Raw genomic sequence first — 14,836 nt, forward strand, 5'->3', positions numbered from 1 at the left:
CTCAATATATCTGGAAAAAAAAATGCTTTTCACTTCTTTAATGGGATTCATTAGCTGTGTGCTCCAGGTAATTTGCTTGACAACAGACGGCTCTATAGCATTAATATTTGAATGGTAGAGGACTCACTCCTAAAATGACCCTAGGTAGCCTAATGGCTGTTGCAGATATAGTGTAATTTCCTTCTGCAGCACCATAATAAAGACAAAAATAGCCCCTTTCTTTAAACAATTATGCCTCTGTCAACCCAAACAATACCAATGAACTCAGACAGGTTCACTCAGGAGGACATGACGCACTTTTCCTAACTCTAGCGCTCTGGCTTAGTCTGTCGTTGAATTACCCCCTACACTGCGACGCAGATTGCTAAAGCCAGCTAGTTTGAGGAGCCACAATATCTCCTGAGGTGACATCAAACCTTAATTACCCCAGGAACAGAGGCATAGATGGATATCTAACGCAGTGTCTCGCTACTGTGCTGCCCCAGAATCCCTGTAAGGCAATTACTACTCCTGCAAAGGATCAGGAGGCAGGGGTAAAGAATGGAAAGCAAACTTCATTAAAATGAGAAACATTAAAAGCACATCCCGCCCTGTGATCATCATTTTCTTGTCCTGCAGTTCTCTAAAGCTGGCTGAAGCCCAGACTCATAGCGGCATCAGGCTTAATAGTATCAAACTGAGAAGGGCTTTAAGACCGCAAAGCTCCGCCAAAACCTGCCCGCACAACAGCTACACTCAATGACATCATTGCTGTCGTGTCATTTGTACCTTCAATTGATTCCTAAACCCTGCAGACACACCCTCAGCATTTGTAATCAAGCCTCTATCTGTTGTAAATTCATAGTTATGGATTAAAAACAATAACTGTCTAATGGTGGAAATCCCAGATCTGGAGCACTACCAGAATGTAATCAATGGTTCTCTGGCTCAAGGCCTACCTGCCCAGAAAAATATCATGTCCATCTGTACATTCTGAGACATTCAGTAGAACATTATAACTAAGAGGCAAAGACATGACCCTGTAGGGGTAGGTAATAAGAGAGCCGGTTTGAGATAAATATTTAACACATGCTGAGAAACTTTCTATAGTTTCTAGGTCAGTGAATGGTTTCTATCATTGCATTGGACTTTAGAACACAATTATTTTCTAGTTATTTCTAGTAGAATAACAAGGGAACATGTCATTAAAAGTTACTTTCCCTGACTTTTAATGACTGAAATGATGGTGTGGATGATCACTCCTCTGAGGGCTGTAATACTTTGATATGCCATATGAGTAAGAGTGATACAAGAACTTTGTAATGTAAAACAATGTCGAGAAGTAATTTAATGTTAGGATGTGTGAAGCAGATTTTCTCACATGCAGACGGCGCAATTTGTTACCTTTTTATTGTCCCCAGTGTGCCCAATTATTTGTTTGATCTTCCTGGGCTTTTTCAAAGGAACAAAAGTATTTGTGATCTGAAATACCACGCTGAGATTTTCACATAACACACCTGGTCATTTGGATTCATATCTGGAAGATCAAAAACTGTTTTCGACATTACAGCTGAAGGAAAATGAATATTTTAGACTCGTTTGCAGCATAGTGAACTACCAACACCATAGTTTTGAATAAACACGTGTTCCTGCAGAAGCAATTACTAAAAAAACGTGAGCGCATTTGTCTTCTCGTTATTTTCTCTCCAAGATCCTTGAGGAGAGTGATCAGACTATTCAGCTATAATGTGTGGCGGCAGCACATGTCCAACTTGCACCTGAACTTGATCCCTGGGTGGCTCTTGATGTTATTATCATTGAATACTTGAGGGTTTTCACTTTGCCAGAAGACATTACGTTACTATAGCAGAACCATTTAGCTCAGGGTTGAGTTTAGTGAGGGGGGGCACGGACATAAATGGCTTATCTAACCTTAATTTAATGCTGTGTTTTGTCGCCCCTCATCAGACTGGTACTTATGGCAAGATTTTTCATTGTTGTGTGTCAAGTGAGGAAAACCATTAAGAAATATTAAGTCTGTTAAAGTTGACTTTACTTGTGTTACCTTTTCCCTCTTTCATGCGTCTACAATCATGCTAGCAGCTCTGTGAGGCTACCTCGGCACAGCAGTTCTTTTAGCTAAGTGCTAATCTGAGCGTGCACTGACGATGCTTACAGGTTGACGTTTAGCAGGTATAATGTTGGGACTATCATTAACTCTGCAGGTATTTAGTCATAAAACAAAGAAAGATTTTGACATGATGTGCTGGATGATAAGTTAAGGCATCACCAATATTGTTGTAATTTATCCTGAGGGAGACTTGAATGTCTCCACCAAAATTACAGACAGGAAATGTCAGGGGATCAACAAAGTTATTACAATTCATCCTCTGGGGACCATGAATGTCTCTACGCAATTTGTGCCAAGTCCTCTCGTAGATATTGAGATACTTTACTGGAAAGTAACTGCTGCTGGTGCTACATTAACAGTTAAGGGATGACACATTCATCACAATTCATCCTCTGGAGCCCATGAATGTCTGTACAAAATGCCATAACCCAATAGTTCTGGAAATACTTTGGTCTGGACCCAAATGGCTGACTGACGGGCCATAGGCGTTTCTAAAAAGGATGATTACTTTCTGTGTGGAAGATGGATTCTGATCTGATATTTGGTTGCAAACACTAAATGTGATTCATTTTAAGATAAGTTGTTGTTCTCCCCTCCAGGAGCGTACAAGAGCTCCACCGGTGGAGAGGAGGTTCTAGCAGGTCAATCAAATTGAGACTTTTGTCCTGCTGTTGCCTATGCTACATTAAAGATGGAAGCAGAGAGAGAGTCACTTACTTTTTTAGGATAGAGGATAGGACCATCTGTGCAGAATGCAGCGAACACAGTCTTCTGAGTTGAAACTTCACTTCACTTTGGCCACAGCTGACAGTTTAGATCCCCAGCTACAATTCATTTTTGGCACCACAGGGTTGATACACTCAAGAGGAAATGAGAGAACAGGCATAATGATTTTTTTCTTATGTTGAAAGGATAGTTAAAACTGTTCAATGTCAATATTCTGGAGGTTTTTCATTATTCACAAAGCAATTGTTGATCTGAATTGTCCACAGTGTTGAAGAAGTGCTTTTTGATTGAGGATAAAAAACTGGACATGAGATTATTTTTAAAATAGACAAAAATTTATTCTGGGGTATTTTTTTACCAAACTGTGAGTTAAACCATTTATCAGATGCGTTGTCAGACAAGACTCAATCATCTTTCAGAAAAGTCTTCCTGCCCTCTGGGACTCTAGCACAGTTGTGTGCATCAGTGTTTCAGGTACAACATCTAAATAAGATTTTTTTTTTCATATGCCATCATTTTTCAGCACTTCAAAATATAATGAAATCCACCAAGTGCACTCCTGGCAAAGTCAGGCCATGTGTGCATGACATGTCATGGATATTTGTTATCTGTATTGTTATGTCCGTCAATCTCAACAAATATGTATGGCTGCTCATTCTACCGTAATTTATTAATAGAGTATTCATGCAGTCGTTAAAGACTACAAACAAATGCAAAAGCACACACTGTAGCCTCGTAAACGGTCCAATAGCCCTCTCTAACATGCTGCAGAACCAGAGCCATGTGCTGTCTTGTGCAGCACATGGCTCTGGTTCTGCAGCATTTTCTCAAATCTTTGCACTGGCTTCTTGTTAAAAAATTTTGATTTTAAAATACTGATAAAGATTTTCTTAAAGCACTGGGCAATTTGGTCAAAATACATGTCTGATCTGCAGTTACAGTATGTTATGAATCATCCAGACCTCTCAGATTGTCTGGGGCAGGTTTGCTTTCTGTCCCCAGAGTCTGGAGAGGCATCATTCAGTTTTTAGTAGCATTCATCCACATATCAGTAAACCTGAGGTCTGCTCCAACCCACAGTTCTTTTAAATCAAAGCGTAAAATTGTTCTGTTTGCTGCTGCCTTTCGAGGGAAAGACAACTAGGGATGGCAATGGCCAATAGTCAGTCCACCACTTTGTTCCAGACTGAAATATCTCAACAAATATTAGATGGATTGCCATGACATTCATGGTCCCCAGGAATCCTGCTGATTTTGGTTATCCCGTAACTTTTCCTCTAGTGCCACCATGAGGTTGACGTTTGTGATTCAGAGCGGAATATCTATTTCATAGATTGCTATGACATTTGCTACAGAGCTATTAAATGTCCATAGAGGATTCATTCTAATAGTATTAGTGATTTGAGTTAGTAAGCATTGTGAGATGAACATCTCAAGACATCTGAAAGCCTGTTTTTACACACTGGGCTTTTATAGTCTTGTTGTGTGCTGCTTTGTGTGTGTGTCTGCCTTTCTTTTCATTGACTCATAATGCACACTCTGAAAAAAAGATAATGTAGAAATGGGTTCCACCTTAACTTTACCTCACCTTTCACACATAGTTTCCCATAGAGTCTCCGACTGCACAAACAAATTCCCCAAAGAGGTGATCTTTACCTATACTTCACAAAAATGAATGCAATATATTGAAATAAAAGCAGGTTTGGTTCATGAAATATAGCTGAGGGTCGGGTGCTGTACCTGGTGCTCTTGGTTGTCATTGTCATTTTCAAAGAGCATCACATTTAAATGAAAGAGTTAAGGTCATGACTTCAGTATCTTGGCTGTGATTCATGTTAGCCAGCTGTCCTGGGATTTGAACTGCATTTTTTTTGAAGACCAACTTCAATCATTTTAATGAGTTCATCATATCGCTGCTGACTGAGATGTCCCTGATGTCACTGCACTGCATGGTCCACACTAAATGTATTCTATTGTTGTATCCATCGATCCCCCCATACATTCATTTTTAATGAGCCAAGTCTCCTTGTTGCTCCTCAGAGGCAATCACAAGGCGACACACATATACAGATAGTATCTCCAGTGGGGCTTAGACACAGCGCTATATGTTAAAGGTGGAGAAAATCCTGCGCTTGTCACAGTGTACTCTATAGTATCACCAAAAGAATGCTCTTTTCCTCCTGGAGATAATCATCCTATGGAGTCTGCAACAGGCAGTGAAAGTGGCCTCCAGTTAACAATCAACCAATCAATGTATATTTGTTTTGCTAAATACAATTTGGCAAGGAACCTAATGCTGCATGGATTATGTTCACAAGCAACGTATTTCCAAATCCAAGTTTAATGAAAATCCAAGTAAGTGGTTGGGTGGATGGTGGGCGTAGAAAGGGCAGCACCATGACTCCTTAGATTGTGGTTCACATCCAGTCCTGTCTGTGGTTAGGTTTAGGCAACAAAAGCACTTTGGTTAATATTAGTCAAGACAAGTTCATTTTTCTTTTTAGGTTTTCCTGTCTCGTGCCTCAAGTCACTGTCAACTTTTTCAATGTTTAACAAAGACCACAAGCTTTCCTTAACCTTAATATAATGCTTCGCATTCCTAAATATCACCATAAAAAGACTCTATGCTAATGGCTCTGTAAGGCTGTATTTTAGAAAAGCAGTGTTTTGAACTAATGTCAGCATGCTAATATGCTCTCAATGACAATGCTAACATGCTGCATTTTACCATGTTCAAATCTTAATTAAGCATATCATATTAACATGTACTAATTAGCACTAAACCCAAAGTAGCCTGATGATGGCTATAGAGGACAACTCACAGGTCACCAAAGCTATTTTAATACATCCTGAAGGGGGACATGGATGTGTGTCTTCTTATTCAATGCCAAGTTGTCACGACATTTCACAGAAAAAACTAAATCAGAAAAAAAGACAATCAGTCATGGACCAGAGTGTATGGCTTACAAACATACCAATTGCTAGAACCAGGCTTTGCCGTGTGTGTGTGGCTAAAATACCTATGAGGCAGCAGAGGGACAGCTCCTCCTGTCCATGTGTTCAAGTGTCCTTGGACAAGACACGGACACCTTGTATGGTAGCTTGCTGCCGTTGGTGTGTGTGTGGAGGTGATTGATAAAAGCGCTCCATACTTGCATTTACCATTTAAAAAAACAAACATTTGCTGTTGCAAATTAGTAGTTTTTTATACTTTAATCAAATATAGCAATCACTATCACATGTAATAGAGTCATTTATAAAGATGAAGCTTTTTATCGATGGTATCAATGCAGAAGTCACACACAAAAGCAAACTCACCTTGACTTTGTAATTTGGTTTTTAAGCGGCGCTGGATTAGCATTGTGTTAGCATCGTCATTGTCCGTCATGACTTACAGTGTGTGACAGCTGCTGTGACCGATACCTTTATGAGCAGAATGAATGGGTTACCCATCTTTAAATGACAATCAAAGCCACCATGGGCCTGGAATCTAACAAACAAATGAATCAATTTTGACTGTATCACAGTGCAATTAAACCATCGTTAGGGCTCTAATTTACCGAAATAATGAGATCAGAACCCTCACTTTTGATTGATTTCTTTAATGCTGGGCAATATACTCACAGACACTTTGATCATGAAAAGACATACATAAAGTGACTATGGCTTTGTTTGTGTGTCTCTTTTTTCTTATTCACAAAAGATTTATTTGAAATCATTGTAGAACAACCCAGACAGCGTTTCTTTTTGTTGCTTAAGCACACCCACGTGAACGTCATATTTTATTTATAAAGCCTGAAAAGTGTGCCACAGAGAAGGCTCTGCTTCCTACGTCAGGCTTCAAAAAACTGGATGGTGCTCATAAAAAATTCAGCTCCTTTCGGAATGGAGAGAATGTTGTCTTTAATTATTTCATTTCACATTAAAAGTTTGAAAACATTCACTCCATATCCAAAAATGGAAATATGTCTGGGTGCATTCTGGACGTGTTTATTTTTGTTTAACCTATGAAACCATGCCCACTTTTGTGCGTACCCATTACTGCTCACACATGGGTTCCACAAAATTTGACAGATACAGAAGCTTGGAAAAATACAAATATGAGACACTGAATTTACAGCTTATCAGACAACAATTAAGACAAGAATTAGCACCAGGGTCAAGACGCTTTCTTTCTTCGAAACTGGCGCCCGCGACGTCCACTCGTCCAAAGCAAGCTGCCACCTATTTAAACAGCAAAACCAGCCCCAGTGCACACATGATTCAGATATTTTTCTCCATTATGGCCACAAGAGAAATGTCACGGATCCCTACTGGTGGAGTTTTACAGATACATTTTCCGACAGCTAGCTCGCTCAGCAAACGATACTCTGCATCCGGAGACAGAAACCCAGAAGCTGTGGCCGGAGGCTGTAACCTCATGTCCGTGCCATTCTTGTGCTATCTCAGGAACGCCTTGAGTGAATTTCTTCAAATATGGCACAAAAGTCTACTTTTGGACTCAAGGATGAACTGATACGAATTTGGTGGTCAGAGGTCATTGTGACCTCACAAAACACCTTTTTGGCCTTAATAATAATAATGTATATGCTAATTATGTCAATTTCACACAAATGTCTAATAGGATCAAATTATTGAGTGATAATTGTGATATAGTCTAAATGACGGCCGCAGAGGGCCAAGTCTGATGAACAGTAAATTCACAATACTAGTGTTGTCACTGCAGGGGCAAATGGCTACTTCAAAGTCTCACTACGATTAGTGGCAAAACTCGCAGCTAACAGGTGAGTTGATTTCTGAAGAGATTTCCATATGGAAATGGGTGCATCTGTAGGTATTTGTTATTTAGGGATATAGGGATTATTCTGTATAGTTTTAGTGTCCTCAAATGCGTGGACATGAAATTTGTGGAAATGCGATATCACTGAAATCCATCATTAGGAAGAGTTTTCCCCAAAATTTGCAGCTTTGATGCCAGCAATATTTCCAATGCTGTCACATCAAAAATGTTCTGAGAAGCCACTGAACTCTGACAGTCTCCCATGTGAGATGCGTGTACCTCATTTGTGACATGTTTCTTATTTCAGTCTGTTCACAACAAAGTGCAAGGAGTCTAGCTGGATAATGATGAGGTCATGCAGTTAAATAAAGTATCAGTGTCATCACCCTAACACCGAATACTGATGCCTCCATAAATATAGTCGATTGACGTCACCGCACGACTCCTCACACAGATTAATTTGAACCTACGTAAGGTTTGTGAATACAATTGTGATGGCCTTGACAACTCTCTCTTCTCTCACACCTCCGATAAAACTCGACTGAGGAGTCTGCAAGCCTTTGTGTTTGCTTTTCACAGAGGCAAATCTCAGAGGAGCAGCGCTACGTTGTGCTATGACAGTCGAGCCTGGGACGTCGAAGTCTCGCACTTTTATTCCTTTCTTTATCTTTCTTTTCCCCTTCCTTGGCTTCTGAGAATAGGCTGAGTCTTCCCAATTAGCAGTTTTCTGAAGAGGTGTTGTGACAGCCAGGGAATACAATTTATAGTTGTTAAAGCCTATCTGAAGTCGTTGTCATTGTCTAACAAAGATAATATTAAGCTTGATAATAATCCAGAAACTATATGAAGTAAAGTAATGTGATGATTGATTGTATGTGTTTGGATCAAAGGTGGTCTAATCCTTACAGCACACCTGTCCAAGCCGCTTATAAACTGCTCCTGAAATTGAAGTCTGTTGCCAGATAATGTAGACCAGTCGCAAATCACACCTGCCTACTGTAAGCTGGTGGGAGACCTGCACAGCTTAGCTGAAAGCAGGAAAAGGGTTTACAATGGTGAGACACATTTTTCTTACATTGGGGCTGTTTCCTATAGGTGCTCTGGCTCCATTTATTATTATCTGACAGAGACAATGAGCATGTGTGTGTGGATGAAAAATGTTGTTGAGTTATTTTTACAAATCTTCCCTAGAAATATTTTTATCATACTTTTTTATTTTTCATTTCACTAACAAAACGTACCGCCGCTATTCGGATTAAACAAACATACAATATGAATTTTGTTATCTTTGGACAGAGTCGGCCTAGCTGTTTCTCCTGTTTTTGTGCTGAACTAAGTTAGCCGGCCAACTTTATATTTAGCTAACGTACAGACGTGAGAGTGGTGTTGAAATTCTGATCTGACTCTCTGCAAGAAGAAGAGTATTTCCCAAGATGACAAAGTTTTTCTTGAAATATATACCTCTGCCTTATCTTCCACTCACACCACGTCTGACTCATGAAGGTGATCTCATCGTACCTCCCAGGTCACACTGAGAGGCAGTCACTATGGCATCTTGCCACTGGCATCAAAGCGGAAAAGCATTGATTTCTAATAGTGGTTTTGGTCTTAAATGACAGCGCTCTGTGAGTGCCATTGTGTGAAATCCGCTTCAATGAACTCCATTGATTCATTTTGTCTTTTGAAATGGCATCCATAGGTCCAGTAAGTATATTTCTTTTATACTGATACAGAGAGTCAATATGTGACTTTATTGTTCTCAGTTTTCTCAGTCAACTTTTTCCTCCACAGCTTAGCGTGACTTGGAAATGACGTAGTCAAGACAAAACGGGTCTGTCAATAGAATGAACACTGACATGCTCTCAATAGAGGCATGCCCTCTCCCTTGCTGTGGAATAGATTTATTTCATTTTCTCTTTATTCATATGCCCATGTGTGACAGTCACCTGCATGCTGATGACTTCCTCTCGGAGAATCTCAATGCCAAAGCATTGTAAATATGAGCACACACAGTTGCAGCTACCGTTTGGTAAAACATGCTGCAGTGCAGACCAGCTCGCTGTATAATCGAGAACTGGGAATAGCAGTGAAAGGACTGACCTATATGAAAGGACCTGTGCATTTTAGACCTTCAACCCAGTAAATTAAAGCCTTCACAAGAGGAGATTGACAGCAGAGTTGCCGTTTGTGCTTGTGGATTCTTGGGGGAAGTGCTGCCAAATGCCGTACCTGCGTCCCTGAGCTGCAGTGCAGGGTCAGCGCTGGAGGTGGCTACTTCAGATGAGTGTAAAATGGCCAGTAAATCACAGGCGATACAGGCCAGTGCTTGTGTGAAGTTGTGTGTATGAGGGGAAGAATGTGTGTTCAATCTTTTACATTTCAATGCTGTTCATCCTCCGAGATCTGTCTGCACAATGCATGCATGATCAGCCAGGAGATTATCCATTCGGTATCTCTTTGTGCGCTGGTGAATGTTTACGTTTGCTTCTATGCCAACAATTGCATGTGCATGTGCATGTGCATGTGTGTGTGTGTGTGTGTGTGTGTGTGTGTGTGTGTGTGTGTGCACGTGCAGGTCACCCTGAAGCTGCCACACCAGATGTGCAGGAGTCTGGATTGTGAGGAATGATGAGTGGCTCCATCGCTGACTCTGCAGACTTGGAACAATGCACACAGGTCTCTCCAACTAATGAGCTCTCTATATAGAGAGCACACAGTGAGAGCCTCCTCTCTGCCTACAGTTTCAATCAGGACCCCCATATCTGGGGAGCAGAGCTTTTTATGCTTGTGCTGGCGTCGGACCAAGGAACTTGATACAATATGCAAATCAGCATCGAGTACCTGAGGTGGTTCCAGTTTGTTTGTCTCACCACAATGTGGAGAGTGACAGGTTCTTTGGATCAGAATGGAGTAGGCTTAGGTATGCAGAGGCAGTGAGGTTATTTTTGCTTTAGACTTTTCAACAGATACGAATGCATAGGCTTTGGATTCTCTTACAAAGCACTTTCTATATCTGTGACAGCACACAAAATATTTTAAAAATACATTTTAAATAACTTCAGAGGTATATGTTGTGTGGGCAAGCGTACTGTATCATATTTACGCATCACAGCACCAGGACATAGATGAATCATCTGTTTTAACATTGCAAGCTTGTTGTATTGGAAAGCTCTGCTCCCCGATGGGCGGTTAAAACCGACTCAAACAAATATGGGTTACAGGGGCTTAGAGAGTGACGCAGCCCCCCTCGAGGCAAGTGTCCAGACTTCTTACTGAGAAATGACTTCATTATTCATTTCACCTGTAATGTCTTTGTTTTGCAACAACGCTTTAAACAGAGCAGGACCACTAACTTCACCCTGAGATGCTAACTACCAATAGGAAGCTGCCAAAAACACGAGATAAAAGTTCACTCAGTGCATTAAAAAAAAAAATCTAAAAATAGTTTTTTTTTTGTCAGCTGAAAATATACAATGAAAGGTGCTATGGCAACTGTATCTCATCATTATTAAAAGCACCCATAAGGAGGGGAAACATCCCTTTATCATCACTGGGAGCAGAATGAAATAGGGCATAAGCTGAAATCTAGTATTCCCAGTGCTAAATATGACTCTAATGAGTCAGGGGATTGTGGGCTTTTAACCCAGGGTAAATATTTTTACCTGCCTTGTGGTTTTTAACCTCGGGGGGGGGGGGGGGGGCAATAGAAAACACCGTACCACATGTTTTTGGACTGCTGGGTACATTAAGACTTAGGTTGGTAATGATGAATTTTTTTGCACAACAGGCAGTTTGGAATGCAAATCTACTCGTATGCTACCAATCATAGCCTGGTAGCAATATCATAAAATATTCATTTTCACAGGAACCCTATTCTGTGGTGGTGCAAAATCCTCTGCCTCTGATGGAGAAGTACAAAGATAGACTCACATACCCTACAGTGTTCCTGTGCCACATCGTGTACCTGTCAGGGAAATTACAAAGACTCGTGAGTTTGCGTCAGATTTCAAACGCCTAACCTTTCTGTCTTAGGAGTGATTCTCTGGCAGCGCTAAATTTATGAGATGCCCTCTAGTATATTACAAGCTTGCTGTTTTGATCTATGAGGTTGTGATATAAGCTTTGGTTAATAATTGATGTCTGGAAAGGAGGTCTCTCTCCAGCTCCTTCATACGACTCAAAAAATGACATTCCTGAAAATAAGAGGGGTCTTCTGCAGTATGAAATATTTCACTTTGTGAATTACTGATGTACCGTGTGGGAGTTCCCAACCCCTTCTCGCTCCCGTGTTATTGTGCAAAGTTCAGTGTTTTTAAGTTTGCCATGGCCTTTAGACCAGTAAGACAAGGCTGTGCTGACCTCATTAGTGGTTACTGGTTATCATGTGAAGCTAGTGTTCTGTGTCCAGAAGTTTCTATCCATATGCTAAACAACAAAAACGACCTTCTCTTTTTCTCATACGTTTCTCTCCATGACTAATTAAGTTCAGGGAAAAGGGGACTATAAGATGACTGCTTTGCAAGGAGAAACATGAAAACAGCATGTTGCTGCCAAAACTAAGCTGCTACCAAAGGGTGTGTAAGCCAGTTTTAGAGAAATCATTTATGCTTCTTCGCTTTCTTGCTGAGAGTCGTGCTTGAAGTGTCATTTTTTTAAGGGAAAGAAAAAAGTGCCAGTACTCCCCTTATTTATATGTTGGCGTGTGTATCAGCAATCTCTTGTAACTAGTTTCTAATTACTAATTATTTCTTTAAGCATGTCATACTGTGCCTTCGTCTGAACATTCTTCTGGAAATGTTTGTTAAATCGTATTCTGTAAATCATAAGAGCAGATTCAGGAAACTTTATGAAGAATTATAGCACCCTCATTATCAGCCCACCTCTCCACATTGTTTTTATGTGCATATGGCTATGAGGAGTGCAGAAAGAACGCTTGCACTGTCTGTGCCGTATGATTGTGAATCACTGGTGCAAAAGAAAAAGTCACTGTACGCCAAGGAATAAAATGCAGATGTTCGAGTACTTGGAGCTCTGACTGAGAGTAGCATTAGAACATTGACAACACTCTCTGGTCAGTACATATAAAGCTGCAGCCGGTTGCAGTGTTGTTTTTTTATTGAACCAACCTAGAACCCTAACCACAGGGTTTTTGAGGGCTGCAGAGATGACAGATTTTTTGTGGGCCAACCTGGAAGTTGGCATCGGACTGAATCCCACTAGCTTTGACAAAAGCTAGTGGGATTTTTCCTTTGTATTTTGCAGAAAAGAAGCTCTGAGGCAAAAAAAACATTCATGATACTTTATGTTACATGTTTTGTACCACAAGATAACCTTCACAAACATTATTTGTTTATGATTTTTGAAGAGTAAATGCAGTCGGCAGAAGTAAGAAGCTATTGTTGATTATTAACATACTACACCACAGTCGCATGACTTCACATCACCACCACTAAGCTCAAGGCGGACCAGTGTTCGGCATAATGACGTTTATTTGTCTCATTTAGCCACTTGTTAGCAACTGCCTTTTTTAAAACATGTAAAAGCTTCAAAATTCATGTGTGGGATATTCACTGCCGTATTTTGCTGCAGAACAGAATGTTCAAAACTCTTCCCCTTGTGTTTAGCACAGACCTTATTTCAGGCATGTAACCAAAAACCCATTAAAAAAACCCATTGACTTCGAGACGAGGGAACCGGAAGTGCCAAAGTGCTGAATCATTTCTGGGTGTTAGGTCTCATTCCTGCAGCACTTTATAACCATGACATGTTACAGTTTTGGAAGCCACAGACAAATGTCGCCCTGCCGATAGTTGCCGTCAGATCATAAAACGCTTCTATGTGTCACTGTAGAGGGCATGGACAATATTTGGCATGAACGTATATTGTCTTTTAATTTGGGGTACTTGTTGTAATGTCAGACTATTCCTTTAAGTGAAAATCAGATCGTATTCAGCACCACACTACAGCAGTTCTTATTGGTCATTATGGATGGACGGATGGATGAATAGGTAGATAGATAGACTGGGTTTTATGGCTTGTCATTTGCAAATAGAGTAGACAGTTTAAATGGGGATATCTTTAATTGATAATTACAATCATGGTTGTGCTGCTGTGAGCTAATGACGAGTTAATATAATGTAACTCCCGTGACGACTTTGCTGAAAAATTGTTTGACTTCCAGAGGTCTCTTCCTGCATATCTCTTAAACATGCCCCAAGAACACTTTCCAAATGTTAATCCAGTTAATTTATAATATTCACATGTGTGGTTATTACCTAGTTTTTCAAAGATGTCTCTCTAGTTGCAAACTGCTGTAATAATCTCTGAAGTGAGACAGTCAAGAAGAAAAAAAGACGACACATTAATGAGGAAATCTTCAGCAGGGTGCCTGGACTTCTGTCACTACCACACAGCCTTTAAATGGACTTCTAAAAGTTATAATTACAATCAACTTCAGGAGAACTTTGCCCGTCTGTGCCAATATTTCAATATTTCTCTCAGATATTAATGTTTACATATCCAGGCTGTCTCCAACTACAGGTTATTTTTCATTTTGCACTCTCAGGGCTTCCTCTGACCACCTGAAGGCATCCGCCAGGAATCAAATTTGCTAATCTAATAAAGGGATGATTCACCTCGCCATCATTTCCCAAGGTGTCCATTTTTATAAGGAAAAATAAGAATAGGGCCATTATCTGCAAACGTATTTGAATTTGCAACCCTAAAATGAACTTTGCCTCGAGTTTAGAAGCATCTTCTCACAAATGACTTCTTTTTAGCTTTTAACTGAGGCACCAAATAACAATTACATTTGTCAAACACACGGAGAAAGCTATCAGCACTAACATCTCATCTAACTCTAATGTACAGGGCCACAAAAACTTTGTTTTAAGAACATCTAATTTCTGTAATTGTCCTTTTTCCTATTGAAACAAGATATTAGGCTGAGACATACTGCAAGAACAGATAAATCTAAGTGTGCGCACCAGTTGGATATTAAGTAAAGAGATAGCATGTTTTGTTTTAATGGAAGGTACAGATGGGCTCAAACATCTACAATGGTTTTATTTGTTTTATTCAAGCCTGGTGGCTTGACAGTAACTGTTTTAAGAACAGTGTTTCACAGAGAGCAAAAATAATGGAATTTAGTTGTGAAATAAGTTATGCCATGGAAAATTAAAATTAAAAAATAATTTTTAATTTAGTGGGGACTAGGAAAT

The sequence above is a fragment of the Cebidichthys violaceus genome, unplaced genomic scaffold, assembly GCF_023349555.1.
Source record: "Cebidichthys violaceus isolate CVI_PGR_0920_01 unplaced genomic scaffold, fCebVio1.0.p SCAF_10, whole genome shotgun sequence".
Taxonomy (NCBI): domain Eukaryota; kingdom Metazoa; phylum Chordata; class Actinopteri; order Perciformes; family Stichaeidae; genus Cebidichthys; species Cebidichthys violaceus.